This window comes from Cricetulus griseus, chromosome X, assembly GCF_003668045.3.
Source record: "Cricetulus griseus strain 17A/GY chromosome X, alternate assembly CriGri-PICRH-1.0, whole genome shotgun sequence".
In the NCBI taxonomy this organism is placed as follows: Eukaryota; Metazoa; Chordata; class Mammalia; order Rodentia; family Cricetidae; genus Cricetulus; species Cricetulus griseus.
The window spans coordinates 85,507,330-85,523,847 of record NC_048604.1 but is presented as its reverse complement, the minus strand read 5'-3'; the positions used below and the strand labels follow the sequence as shown (position 1 = coordinate 85,523,847).

Below are 16,518 nucleotides of genomic sequence, written 5' to 3'. Positions count from 1 at the left end.
GCTAAAATAATTTCTTCAGAACATGCATTCTTAAGCTAGATACATGTAAGTTTTTCTGTTCTGAAAATAAATAACTTTTTCTCCATTCATAAAGAAAATTCAGTGACCCTTTATGCAAATTCAGGTTACATATTTGGGACTACTGTTGAATGACTTTACAATACAATGAATGAATTGTATTAATTTCTTTAATAGAATGTAACAGAAGTTTTATTTGAAATAGAATTTCTTTAGGATTACTGATAGGTTCAAAAACTTGTCTGCCTCATGAACTAAGCTTTTATCTTTCCCATGCAATCATTCCCTGGAGGGTTTAGATGTCTTTGATTAAAATAGAAGCAAATAATTATTTGAAATATTTTTTGCTTTGATTGTTTCAAAACACAATCAGGAATGGGTATTGCATTTTTTCTTATTTTGTTATTATTTTGTTAAGAATTATGAAGTGTGGAGTTCCTGCTCTGAGCACCGAGGCTCTGTCCACTGGCTTCTCACTACTTCTCTCGTGCCATGGCCCGGAAACGGCAATCTGCGCTCCTGCCTCAGTCCAAGAAACTGAAGTCAGTTCCTGTCTCGAAGCTGGATGACAAATCAGCCTCTCTTGGCCTGCCGAAGGGAGAAAAAGAACAGCAAGAAGCAACTGAACACATTGACAAAGTACAAAGTGAAATAGACAGACTTAATGAAAAAGCCAGTGAGGAAAGTTTGAAAGTAGAACAAAAATATAGCAAACTCCACCAACCATTTTTTTTTCAAAAGAGGTCAGAATTGATAGCCAAAATTCCACATTTTGGGTAACAACATTTGTCAACCATCCACAAGTGTCTGCACTGCATGGGGAAGAAGGTGAAGAGTCTGCATTACTTGACCAGAGTTTAAGTGACAGAATTTGAAGACATTAAATCAGGTTACAGAATAGATTTTTATTTTGATGAAAATCCTTACTTTGAAAATAAAGTTCTCTCCGAAGAATTTCATCTGAAAGAGAGTGGTGACCCATCATCAAAGTCCAGTGAGATCAAATGGAAATCTGGATAGGATTTGACAAAATACTCAAGTCAAACACAGAATAAGGCCAGCGGGAAGAGGCAACACAAAAAGCCAGAGAGCTTCTTTACCTGGTTTGCTGACCACTATGATGCATGTGCTGATGAATTAGGAGAGGTCATAAATGACGATATTTGGCCAAACCCCTTTCAGTACTATTTGGTTCCTGATATGGATGATGAAGAAGGAGAGGCAGAAGATGATGATGATGATGATGATGACGATGAAGAAGAAGAAGAAGAAGAAGAAGAAGAAGAAGAAGAAGAAGAAGAAGAAGAAGAAGAAGAAGAAGAGTAGGAGGAGGAGAAGGAGGAGGAGGAGGAGGAGAAGGAGGAGGAGGAGGAGGAGGAGGAGGAGGAGGAGGAATGCTTTGAAGATGTTGAAGGGGATGCATATGAAAATGAAGAAGATGAAGGGGATGAAGGAGAGGAGGATGAAGGCAAAGATGACTAGCAGAGAAGACTGATGGATTCCAACCCTCTTTTTAATTTTCTTTAATTTTCACTTTTCTCCAGTACCTGGGAGCAAGTTGTAGTCATTTCCCTTCCCTCCCCAATCCCTCTTATGCCCAGTAGCCCTGTTTTGATGTTTCTTTTCAACACCATGGTTCTCAACTTATTTGGGAGGAAATACTTTGAGCAAAATACAATGAGAAAAGAACCTCCACTCTTCTGTTGTAAATTAATTTTTATCCTCCTCTCAAACTATGGATTCAATAACGCCAATGTGCTCTCTGGGGGAATAAAATGTCCTTACTCCCTGGGCTCTGTCATAGGCTGGGGGGTGCTAGGCCTCTGTGTAGTAGTGCATAGATTTCTAGCATTTTTCCCCTTTATCTGTATATTGGGCTCAGAGATTACACTGTGTCTCTATGTGAATACAGATAGCATTTACCAACAGTGTATCTATCTACTTTCTCTTGTTTAAGAAAATGAAAAAACAAAAGATAAAGGTGATGTATAGAAGGTCAGCAAGGGTGGGTTTGAGGTGTCTGTGGGGTACGTGGGCATTGTGACAACATGGCTTCTCCGTTGGCATGTATAATTGTGATGTTTAACAGACATCCTTGCAGTTGAAGGCTACACTTTTAAAATAAAATTCTTTCCTAATGATGACTTGAGCCCTACCACTCAACAGGAGAATCAGCAGAATGTGTAGAGTTTTATTTAGAAATGAAATTCTCTGTTGTAACTTTATTTTTAATTTTGTTTGTTTTCACTGGTAGGAAAAAGATGCTCATTTTTAAATGTTGAAGTATACAAGTTGCTTTGTTACAATAAAACCAATGTATACAAAAAGAAGAATTATGATGAGTGGAGTGGCTACTATAAATAAATGAGTTTTTATACTGAATTACTACATTACAAAATATAAAAAGTGTTTTGTCACTGATGCTTCAAGGCAAAACTAACAATTTGTGCTTAAACTGACAGCTCAGTCTCCCCTTCTTGGGCGTGTGTGTGTGTGTGTGTGTGTGTGTGTGTGTGTGTGTGTGTACCTCCTTCTTCTTATCCCTCATTCCTTTATATTTTACAATATTTCTGGATATAAAAAATGATGAGAGAAAATATTTTACATTATTTGTTTCAGTACAATGAAGGAAAACCGATATGTTTTATATGGGTAGTTGTTATGTTTCAGTGGTATTATTGGTAACTATTTATTAATAAATAAATAATTGTCTTTAAATATATCAGAACATTAGGAATATACTATACATTGCAAATAGAATCATGAAATTCACTTTATTTCATAGTCTTTGCTTATTTGGTTAACACCAAAATGTGGAATATTGAATAATTTTCTTCCCTTATAACTTCACATGATTTAGTTATTTCTTAAAAGAATTGTAATATTAAATGATTTAATTTACCTGCATGATTGAAATATTCATAATGTGATCATTTACTTAAGTCTATTGCCTTAAGGAAAATTGGACTGGTGTGATGGGGAATGTTCTGTGTATGTATATCTTATTGATCCTTGAATAAAATACTGTTTGACCAATGAGACAGCAAGTTAGAAGAGGACTAGGATTCAAAGAGGATTCTGGGAAATGTAGTAGAGAAGTGGTGATCCAGGCAGGAAGTGACATAGCAAGGAGACTCATATTTAAAGGAGGAGAAACAGGAAGTATCTCTTTTCCCCTCCACTCCTGCTCCAGAGGCACAATGTGATCCACTGACAAGGAGGGACGCCAATAAGCATCCTATAAGATTAGTCTTATAAAATATATAGATTTATGATAGGTAAGACTGAGCTAACAGATGAGGGATCCTAGTTATTGGACAAGCAGCATTGAACCTAATACAAGTTTCTGTGTATTCATTTGGGCCATAACTCGGGTGGTCGGCTGGAGTAAAGCACACACGTGGTGGTGGGGCTCAGGCAGCTTTTGGCAGAAGATTTATCGTAACACTGGTGCTACAAACTGAGTGTCCTCATATAGAAGTTTGACTCCTTCAGAAATAAATTTTAGATACATGTAAATTTTGAGTGTTCATGCACTAAGAATAGATCCTGGTCCAACTGTCAGGGCACAAACAGACCAAGGACCATAACTGTAACTCATAGGCTGAGGGTCTAGTTCTGTCCAATGAAGGACTTCTCACTGCCCAGCTGTCCTTGCTAAGGCTTGAAGCAGGGGTTGAGGGGCTTGGAACAGCCTCAACTTAATGTGCCATGTCTCCCTATTGTAGGCCTTACACTTTCTGTGAAGAAGATGAGGGGTGGTATGATGGGGAGTGGGGCAAGATTGAAGAGGGAAGGCAGGGGGAACTGTAGTTGGAACGTAAAATAAATGAAAATTAAAATAAAAATATATAAAAATGAGAAAACAATAGCAACAAAGATGTGGGGTTTTAAAGGATTTGAAAAGAAATCTTTATTTACGACTGGTAGAAATGTCAATGGTTTGGCCAATATAAAAGTCAATGTAAAGCCAACTCACCAATCTAAAAATTGCACCTCTGTAGCTTTCAGTTCTACCAGTCCTAAAAAGTATAATCCATGGGCTCAAAGTCAGCACACTACATAAATGCTATCCCCCCAGTATTTGTAGCACTGATCACAATCACCAAATAATGGGTCAGCCTAGGTGCCTACCAAGAGACAAATGGATAAAGAAAATGTGACATATATGATATATGTGATATATATGTATACACACACACACACACACACACACACATATAATATATATATAATATATATATATATATATATATGCAATGATGGAATTTCTGTCAGACATAAAGAACAATTTTATATCATTTTCAGAAAAAAATAATGCATGCAACTGGAGATTATAATAAGTGAAATAAATCACAATAAAAGAAAAAATTCAGTGTTCAAATTAATGCATGTGAGTATACTGCATTTAAATTTACTATGTCTTATTTGCAAATTGCAATGATTATGTGAACTGTTCCTTTATTGATTTGGCATATTTTTCTTTTACTAGAAATAGAACTGTATAACATAAACAACCAAGGGCTGCCAAACTTTTATAAAAATAAGATGTAAATTTAACTGGCCAAGACTCTGATTAAGGTAGTTTACTGGTTTATATTTATTTGCCATCTCTTGGCACATTCAATATGTTATTCTTACACAATATAATGTGAACACACGAGTAACTGAGTAAAATGTACCATAAATAAGTTTACAACACAAAAATCCCTTTAAAACCCATCGAACATTAAAACAAATTCATGTATTTTCATGAGAAAATGTTTTAAGTAGTTATTTTTCTATACAAATTACTAATTTTTATAGTTGGTATAGAAGGCTAGAAGGCTAAAACAACAAATTATTCTCATTACAATTTTACATTGATAATCTTTTTATTGCAAAATACAAATGCAAATATTGTTACATATAAAGTTAAGAAAATTTTACTTTGTCCATAATGATTATAAGAGAGTATTACAAAATAGTATATATAGATTAAATTATTTAAAAACAACTTAGGTTTAATTTTCTTGTGTTTGACATAGACTTTTAGAACACAAATATGGTGTAGGTGATGATGTTTTCTGTTTGAATAAATTTAGTTATACCCATACAGTATTATACCCTTCACAGTTAGATGTCTTTAGAATGAACCAAACATTAAATTAAAGAAGACACAGGTAATTTTGCAACAGGAACAATGACAGGAAATGAAAAGACATTTTGAATATCCTTTCATAAATACTATTTTATTTAGAAACATTTCATTCCAGAAATTCCCAGTATTTATAGACACAATCTAGCAATGAATCTCTTATTTATCTATACTGGAAAACTATACTCTCATATATTATGAATCCATAGCATATTTCACTGGAACTGTTTGTGGAAGTGTTTAATTTACTACTCAAAACCCAATAAAAAATTTAAGTTTTAGGGTTTTCCTTGTTTTAGTATATAAATATTCTTCTCTACAAAGACTTGAGGAACAACCTGGTCTACAGAGCAAGTGCCAGGATAGCTTCAAAAGCTGCATAGTAAACCCTGTCTTGAAAAAAAAAGACTTGAGTAAGGAAGTTGTAGGCAATGCATTGATTTTAAGTTTAAACTGTTTCAGGTAAGCAAGCATGATAGTAACTGTTGAAAGAAAACCTAGCTATAAGAGATGGGAGATAAGAGAATCTTCCATTGTCTTTCAGGAATACATGTGGAGAACTGATACTTAGCAAAAACAAAAAACAAAACAAAAACAAATAAAAACATGTTTTCATGGAATTTAGCACATGTTATGGTACTAATATTTCCAAATTTATGTAGCACATTTGTTTTAAAAAGCCTCAGATTATAGTTCATTACATACAATCATTTATTACAATGAGAAAAATGGAAATTTTATATAAATAGTTAATTATAGACCCATATGGCTTATGTTTGAGTACAAGATACAAGGTAGTACTCAATCGTTTTATATGAAGTATGACCAAATTTAATAAACTAAGTCAATTTATCTTGGTATTCATTAACTCTGAGGTCTATGGTACTATTTGTAGAAACTCCTGTTCTCTGATGTGATTAAATTAAAAGTAGCATTAAAAACCCTAATAGTTATATGAAAATTTAATTCATTAATTAGGGAATATCCAGTGTTGTGTTTGAACCAGTTAACATTGGCTCATGCTACCAATTTTCCGATTGTTCCTGACTTGACAGTATTATCTTATATGTGTATTGAAATCACCAAGTTTGAGGGTATTCCACAAAATTGGTAATTGCTACCATTCAGGACTTCTCCTAGTTATTAAATATATATAAGGACAATGCTAAAAATCTTAACGACAAGAAAAGTACAAATTTCATAAAAAATGCATTGTTGTAAATCTCTATTTTATTCATATATACATTCCAGCACAGGAAGCAGAATCACCAGGTAACTGCTATCTTAGTAAATTTATCATTGAAAATAAAGAAGTAAAACTCATTGTTCCATTGGTTTTACATCTCAATGACATCAGTTAATTCCTCCAAAGTTCAGTTGTCTTTGTCTTTCTAATTGCCCACTGAAACACACTGTTCAGATAAGAATACAATGTAGTTGAAGATATATTTTCAATTTGAACTAATTCACTTAAATTATAACAACATAGTATTATACCATTCACAACTGGGTATTCTCAGAATGAATCTAACAACTAATCCAAACTGTGAGGAACTTTGCAATGTTAAAAAATGCAAAAATATTCAAGTTGTATTTCTTTTGGAATTTCTGTGGATATTTTAGAATCATAACAATAACTGTTTCATTTGATGATTTGCAGGTGCAAGGGATGGCAATATGAAATCCCAGCACTTTAGCTTGTATATATATTTTTTATGAGCAAGTTGAAATTGTCTTGAACAAGGAAATCATTTAAACTGTTATATTTCCTTAAATATACAGCTTTGAGTCACAGTAGCACTTGTAGTTTTTGATATATTAGTAGACAGCAGTTTATTTCTGGTGTGTATTATGAGGTATTTCATCTCATTTCTATTAAGTCAGTTGAACACTACATAAAGATAATAACTATGAATCTATTTGTATGGTTTAGGATCAAGAATCTTCCATTTCAATTAGGCCTTATAGGGATATCTGACTTGTCTATTTGCTTAAAAACAGCATACTGCTTTAAAGCAGTCTATCTCATTAGGTTAGAAGACTATAACTTTAGGCATTTCCAGAGAGAAGTACACATTCATCTACAGACTATTTCATGACTTTATTTTTAATAAAATTATATTGACTGGAATGATCTGTAGCAAACACCTTCAGGTTATTTTTCTAATAACTGAAAATTATTCTAATTTGGAAGAAAGAATGGTAATGCAATACTGTAGTATATCTTTCCTCCATGCCCAACTTGCATGATCTAAATCTTTAACCCATTATCTAACATTATTTCATGTATTTAGGATGTGTAACCAATTCAAAATTTGTACTATTTAAGGTAAGAGTATATTGCCATTTTAATGTACCTATCAAAGTAATTTGCCTTCATCTGTCCAGATATCATTGAAATGATTAGTAAAGAGTAAAACATTAACATATTATTTTATTATTTAATAAAATTCAATGTATAAATTTCAGATGCATGCATTGCACTCAAGATTTTAACTCAGAAAATAAAGCAAACTTGATTAAATCTGTAGTTCATGTTTGCTAAAGATCAGAGGGGTACTTAAATTAATCATTGAGAAAAATTATATGAAGTAAGATTGTAATATTGAGAACATGAAAAATGTTCATGTGACAAAGTCTATGAGAAAGAACTTTTGGTTGAGCCCTTTAGAAAAGTGGCAAGCAAAAATTCACTTTTCTGTTTCCCTGAACTTTATGGAAGAAATAAAGTCAGTGCAGTTTCAGTTGTTTTCTATATTCAACAATAAAATTTATTCTGACAGGTATGCTTATAAAATATGAACATCTACATCAATCACACCATACCTCTAATTAACCATGTCAAAGTGTATGAATGAACTTTTGATGTAAACATGGCTTATAAAAAGACTCTCATGAGGAAATGCATTATTAATTATAACAATTAAGATGTGAGAAATGCTTGACTCTTCTTTTTATGAAACTATAAGTTTTATGATAAGGTAGCTATTACAGACTCCAACATTTTAAGTCAATTACATTTTAGTTCAGAATAATAGTTATGATATAGATTGTTATTAAAGATTTAGATTATATTTCTAGATATAAAACTCTAATTATATCATTAATTACAACAATGACATTATTCATGGACACTGGGGCACAGTGGAACATACTTTTATTCCACCATTCTCTCAGAGACTGAAGAAGAAATATGAATTTAAAACCAGCCTGGGCAACATAATGAGACATTTGTGAAAAAAAGAAATATCAATAGATCATTAAACAAAGTTAAATTCAAGTCTTAGATTGCAAATTAGTTACTAAAGAAAACCACAGAAAACTATTAAGCAGAAACCATTAATAAAAAACATCAATTAAACTGATTTTAGTATTAGAAATCATTTCTTGACAAAATATATCATAGTTTGAAAATTAAGCTTTTGCTACTTCCTGTATTTAGTATCATTTCTTAGACAACTAGGTAAATTTTATTTGAAAATCATTGGAAGAAATAAAAGATATCAATTGGAATTTGGAAAACAGCAACATAAATCTCTATTTATAATAATGCCACAATATTCTGAGAATTGCATATTATTTGCAGATAATTTCTTAGTGTTTACTAAATATAAAACCTTGGCAAAACTCCTTTAAAATATGAAAGTAAGTAAAGGCTGTCCGTTCATAAATCTCAATATTAAGTATCTCAGTTACTCCAAAAACAAAGACTAACAAATTGGACTAGTAAACAACATCAATATTTCTTCTGCATTCAAGAAAATATAACTTATCAACGATGATAGACATCCCCTCATAATTAAAGAAGGGAAAACTTACTCCAAACAAATGGTTCCAAGAAGCAAGCTGATGTGTTCATTTCATATCTTACAAAATAAACTCAAAGCAAAATTAATCAAGAGAGATTGAGGATACTATATACTCATGAAAAGAAAATCACCAGGAAAAAATTGCAATTCGTAGCACCTATGTACCATACCAAAGGACATTTAAGTTAATGGAAGAAACTTTGCTATAGATTAAATAAAAATTACTTATAAAAATCAAACCCATATTCAGATGCAAAGGAAGCCTCAACCAATATATGACAATTAAAATAACACCCTGAATTCTACTTGAAAACTACAGATTAAAACTGGACATCAACATCAATAGAAAGTTTACATGGAAAATAAACTTGCCACTACTAAAAGAAAAAGAGATCAACATAGAAATCAAGAAAGAAATGTCAAACTTTTCTCAATTAAATACAAAGATAAAATACCCAAATTTATGAGACAAAGTGAAGACAGCTTTAAGAGGCAAGTACACAGCTTTACATATTTATATAAAATTTTGTAAGATCTCATATTAGCACATTAATGACACAACTGAAAGCTCTATAAAAAGAAAAGAAATAACAGTGAAAAGGAATAAATGACATAAATAATCAAACTCAGGTCTAAATTCATTATGTTAGAAACAAGGAAATGAACCAAATGCATGGAATCAGTGAAATGATTTTTTGGTTATTTTAAAAACCATCAAGATTGACAGACCTTATTTCAATTAACTAGGAAAGAGTGAAGATTCAAATTCATAAACTTAGAGATGAAAAGGATGACCTTACAACATAGAGTGAGAAAATCCTAAGAATCATAAGGACATACTTTAATAAAAATCTGTAATGTCTGAAATTGGAAAGCATTAAAGAAATGAATAGATTTCTTAATATATAAGATCTACCAAATTTAAACCAAGATAAGCATTTATATACTTTAATAACCCCAAATAAAACAGAAGTAGTAATTAAAAGTTTCTCCCCCAAAAATGCTCTGGGCCAAAATAATTCAGTGCAGAATGATGTCATAACTTTAAAGAAGAGCTAAGGCCAATATTCCACAAATTATTCAGCAAAATAAATACTGAAGGAACTTTCTCTAATCTTTTTACAAGGCCACAATTTTCCTGATACTTGAGCCACACAAAGCATGAAAAAAATATAGAGAACTACATGCCAATTTCCCTTACTTACAAAGCAAATCTAAGAACACATCACAAAGATCATCCAACATAATCAAATAGGCTTCATCACAGAAATGCACAGATAGTTCAACATATGGAAAACTAAATGCAATCTGCCACATAAACAGACTGAACAATGAAAACAACATTATCATTTCTCATTAGATACAGAAAAGTCCATTGAGAAAACAGAATACACTTCATGATAAAAAGCCCTGGTAAGATTATGCATATGGATCCACCAGACCAGGTAGGCCAGGAGCTGATTCCAGTTCCTGTTCGACGTAGCTGCTCAGAATCATCTGACAAAATAGACCTGCATGCCAGGCAAAGTTCGGCGGTGGGATCCGAACACTGAGGCCCCGGTGACAACTCTGTATCCAACTACTGGCCCAGTGGGACCCGGCATGCCCGAACACTGCCTATGCTGGGGTAACAGTGACACCTCCATCCAAGAGTGGAGGACTGACATCAGGGTATTGGATCTGTTTGAATCTACCAGAAGAAAACCTTGGTCCCACACCCACCAGGAGAACAAGAAACTCTTGCTACACCCACCAGAAGAAAGGATGAGAAGAGGACAAGATAAAAGCACATCCAATAACAGAAAACCCAATATGACACCACCAGAGACTAGTAACCATACACCAGTAAGACATGAACATCACGATGTAGATGAGCCATAAGAGAATGACTTTAAAAGCACTTCATGAAAATGAGAGATGACCTCAAAGAGGACATGAGAAAATCCCTTAAAGAAATGGCAGAAAAAACAAACCAAAAAATACAAGATATCAACAAATCTCTCAAGAAAACAGTTCAAGACCTAAAAATTGAAATAGAGACAATAAAGAAAGCACATTCTGAAGGAATGCTGGAAATAGAAAAGCTGGGTAAACTATCAGGAACTACAGATGTAAGCATAACGAACAGAATACAAGATATGGAAGAGAGAATCTCAGGAATTGAAGATACACTAGTGGAAGTAGATTCATCAACTAAAGAAAATCTTAAGTCCAACAAATCCCTATCACAAAATATCCAGGAAATATCGGATACCATGAAAAGACCAAACCCAAGAATAATAGGTATAGAAGAAGGTGAAGAAATCCAACTCAAAGGCACAGAAAACATATTCAACAAAATCATAGAAAAAAAACTTTCCCAACCTAATGAAAGACATACCAATGAAAGTACAAGAAGCCTACAGAACACCAAATACACTGGACCAAAAAAAAGGTCACCTTGCCACATAATAATCAAAACACCAAACATACAAAAAAAAAAGAGAAAATATCAAGAGCAGCAAAGGAAAAAGGTCATGTAACCTATAAAGGCATACCTATTGGAATCACAGCTGACTTTTCCTTGGAAACTCTGAAAGCCAGAAGGTCCAGAATAGATATTCTATCTACACTAAGAGACTGTGTATGCCAGCCCAGACTACTATACCCAGCAAAGATTTCAATCAATATAGATGGAGAAAACAAGATATTCCATGACAAAATCAGATTCAAACAATACATATCCACCAATCCAACCCTACAGAAAGAAATGGAAGGAAAACTGCAGCCCAGGGAAGTTAACTACAACCAGAAAAACATAGGCAATAGATAAACCCAACTTACCAACAGTCAAAAGATAAAAAGGGATAGAATCCCACACATAATCTCTCCACAATCACCAAATCAAATACAAACAAAAATGAACAACAACCAATGGTCATTAATATCCATCAACATTAATGGTCTTAACTCCCCTATAAAAAGACAAAGATTAGTAGAATGGATAAGAAGACAGATGCCTTCCTTCTGCTGCATACAAGATATTCACCTCAACTTCAAAGTCAGATGGTACCTAAGATCTTCCAATCAAATGGACCCAAGAAGCAAGCTGGGGTAGCAATCCTAATATCCAATAAATTGGCCTTTAAACTAAAATCAGTCAAAAAAGATGAAGAAGTTCATTTCCTATTCATCACAGGAGACATACATCAGAATGAAGTCTCAATTCTGAACATTTATGCCCCCAATACAAAGGCATCCACGTTTGTATAAGAAACATTACTAAAACTCAAATCACATATAAAACAGAACACACTTATAGTGTGAGAGTTCAATACCCCACTCTCACCACTGGTCAGGAATACCAGACAGAAACTTAACAAAGAAACAAAAGAACTAATAGAAGTTATGGCGCAATTGGACTTAACAGATATCTATAGAACTTTCCACCCAAATACAAAACAATTTACCTTCTTATGAACACCACATAGAACCTTTTCTAAAATAGACCCCATACTTGGCAACATAGCAAACCTCAACAAGTACAAAAAATTGAAATAACACACCATGTCTTAAAAGACCACCATGCTTTAAAATTAGAATTCAACAATAACAAGAACTACAGAAAACCTACAAACTCATAGAAATTAAGCAACACCAAATTGTACAATTCATGTGTCCAGGAAGAAATAAAAAAAAAGAAATTAAAGATTTCCTAGAATTCAATGAGAATGCAGACACAACATATCAAAACCTATGGGATACACTGAAAGCAGTGCTAAGAGGAAAGTTTATAGTGCTAAATGCCCACATGAAAAATCAGGAGAATAATCACACTAGAGAATTAACTGCACAAATGAAAGCTTTAGAAAGCAAAGAAGTCAATGCACCCTGGGGGAGCAGATGCCAGGAAATAATCAAATTGAGGGCTGAAATCAATAAAATGGAAACTAGGAGAACAATACAAAAATCAATATAACAAAATGTTGGTTCTTCGAGAAAATCAACAAGATAGACAAACCTTTATCTAAACTTACCAAACAACCAAGAGTGAACATGCAAATTAATAAAATCAGGAATCAAAAGGTGGACATAGCAACAGACACAGAGGAAATCCAGAGAATCATAAGGTCATACTTTGAATACCCATATTTCTCACAATTTGAAAATCCAAAGGAAATGTACAATTTTCTGGGCTGATTTCACTTACTAAAATTAAATCAAGAACAGATAAGCAACTTAAATAGACCTATAACCTCTATTGAAATTGAAGCAGTCATTAGAAGTCTCCCAACCAAAAAAAGCCCAGGGCCAGATGGCTTCAGTGCAGAATTCTACCAGAAATTCAAAGTACAGCTAATACCAATTTTCCTCAAAGAATTCCACACAGTAGAAGCTGAAGGGTCATTACCAAACTCTTTTTATGAGGTCACAATAACCTTGATACCCAAGCCACACAAAGACAAAACTAAGAAAGAGTACTACAGACCAATATCCCTCATGAACATTGATGCAAAAATTCTCAATAAAATATTGGCAAATCTAATCCAAGAACACATCAGAGAAATCATCCATCCCGATGAAGGTGGCTTCATCCCAGTGATGCAAGGATGGTTCAACATACAAAAATCCATCAATGTAATCCACCATATAAACAGACTGAGGAAAAAAAATCACATGATCATCTCACTAGATGCTGAAAAAACCTTTGACAAAATCCAACACCCCTTCATGATAAAGGTCCTGGAGAAATCAGGGATAACAGGAACATAACTCAACATAATAAAAGCAATATACAGCAAGCCAACAGCCAACATCAAATTAAATAGAGAGAAACTCAATGCAATTCCTCTAAAATAAGGACCAAGACAAGGCTGCCCACTCTCTCCATATCTCTTCAATATTGTCCTTGATGTTCTAGGTTGAGCAATAAGACAACAAAAGGAGATCAAGGGAATGCAAATCAAAAAGGAAGAAGTCAAACGCTCACTATATGCAGATGATATGATAGTCTACCTAAGTGACCAAAAAAATTCAACCAGGGAACTCCTACAGCTGATAAACACCTTCAGCAAAGTGTCAGGATACAAAATTAACTCAAAATAAATCTGTATCCCTACTATATACAGATGACACATTGGTGGAGAAGAAATCAGAGAAACATCACCCTTTACAGTTGCCACAAACAACATAAAATACCTTGGAGTAACACTAACCAAAAGAGTGAAAGACCTGTACTGTAAGAATTTTGAGTCTATAAGGAAGGAAATTAAAGAAGAAACCGGAAAATGGAAAGATCTCCCATGCTCTTGGATAGGCAGGATCAACATAGTAAAAATGACAACCTTGCCAAAAGCAATCTACAGATTCAATGCAATCCCCATCAAAATCCCAAAACATTTCTTCACTGACCTTGAAAGAACAATTCTTAGCTTTATATGGAGAAGCAAAAGACCCAGGATAGCCAAAACAAACCTGTACATTAGAAGAAATTCTGGAGGCATCACTATCCCTAACTTTAAGCTCTATTACAGAGCTTTAGTCCTGAAAACAGCTTGGTATTGGCACAAAAATAGACAGGTAGACCAATGGAATAGAGTTGAAAAACCTGAAATTAACCCACACACCTAGGAACACCTGATTTTGACAAACAATCCAAATATATATGCTGGAACAAAGAGAACATCTTCAACAAATTTTGCTGGCATAAATGGATGCAAACATGTAGAAGACTACAGATAGACCTAAGCCTTTCACCCTGCACAAAACTTAAGTCAAAATGGATCAAAGACCTCAACATAAACCCAGCCACACTTAACCTACTAGAAGATAAAGTGGGAAATACCCTTGAATTAATTGGTACAGGAGACCACTTCCTGAACATAACACCAGTAGCACAGACACTGAGATCAACAATTAATAAATGGGACCTCCTGAAACTGAGAAGCTTCTGTAAGGCAAAGGACATAGGCAGCAAGACAAAATGACAGCCCACAGACTGGGAAATTCACCAACCCCACATCTGACCGAGGGCTGATCTCCAAAATATACAAAAAACTTAAGAAGCTATTCTCCAAAACACCAAACAATCTAATTAAAAAATGGGGTACAGAACTAAATAGACAATTCTCAATAGAGGAATCTAAAATGGCTGAAAGACACATAAGAAAGTGTTCAACTTCCTTAGACATCAGGAAAATGCAAATCAAAACAACTCTGTGATACCATCTTATTCCTGTCAGAATGGCTAAAATCAAAAATGCCAATGACAGTTTGTGCTGGAGAGGATGTGGAGAAAGATGTACACTCCTCCATTGCTGGTGGGAGTGCCAACTTGTACAGCCACTTTGGAAATCAGTATGGCAACTCCTCAAGAAAATGGGAAAGAGTCTTCCACAAGACCCAGCAATTCCACTCCTAGGCATATACCCAAAAGAAGCACATATAACAAGTCATATAACAAGGACATCTGTTCAACCATTTTCATAGCAGCATTATTTGTAATAGCCAGAAACTCGAAGCAGCCTAGATATCCCTCAGCGGAAGAATGGATAGAGAAAATGTGGTACATTTACACAATGGAGTACTACTCAGCAGAAAAAAGCAATGGAATCTTGAAATTCGCAGAAAATGGATGGAACTCGAAGAAACCATTCTGAGCAAGTTAACCAAATCACAAAAAGACAAACATGATATGTACTCACTCATATGTGGACCTGCTTTATGATACATAGTAGTGACCGTGCTTTATCGGAGCTGTTTTTAATGGTGTTTCTCAGAATGGTTTCCTTCCAGTTGATGATTGAGAAGCTAATTAAAAAATGGTGCCAGGTACCACAATAGTAACAAAACTGTGCTGTTTTTCTGAGACTTTCTTTTTACTTTTTTTTTTAAGTGGAGAGTGCTGGATGTCTCTACAATTTTGTTCAAATGACTGCAGAACCTTGAAAAGCTATTGCTGCTATTTATGCATACTGCCATTATTGGTCTTTTTATATAAATATTATATATATATGGATATATGGATATATAATATATATATATATATATATATATATATATATATATATATAAATTTGAATTTTTGGAAACTTTAGCTGTGCTATCAACTTTGGAAAAAACTATCCCAGTTTACCATATTGAGTTGGCATTGCACAAAAATTAACATCCATATTGGTCTAGAAATGTTGAACTTAATTTTTTTCCATTTGTACAGGAGTAACTCACTGTATTAAATATATAATGTCTTATAAAGAAAAAAAGGGATTTTGAGAGCTAATCCCATATGAAGGGATGCTCTCTTGGCCTGGACACATGGGGAAGGGCCTATGCCTGAGCCAGAATGATGTGGTAGACTTTGGGGAGCCACTTTTTAGGGCCTTACCCTGCCTGGGGAGTGGAGGGGAGATGGCTAGGGGCAGGTGGGATGTTGGGGGGTGAGAGGGAGAACGAACTGACATGTGAAGCAAGCTTGTTCCTAATTTGAACTATTAAAATAAAAAAAATCATAAAAAAGATTCACTTCTGAATCTGTTAACAAAGAAAATGATATAACTATCTAGTCTTCAACCCATA

At 33.9% G+C, this 16,518-nt stretch overlaps 1 pseudogene; it reads left to right on the top strand.

Annotated features, from left to right (window-relative positions):
- Positions 1-510: 510 nt before the first annotated feature.
- On the top strand, positions 511-1,500 carry LOC100767966 (annotated as a pseudogene).
- Positions 1,501-16,518: the final 15,018 nt, after the last annotated feature.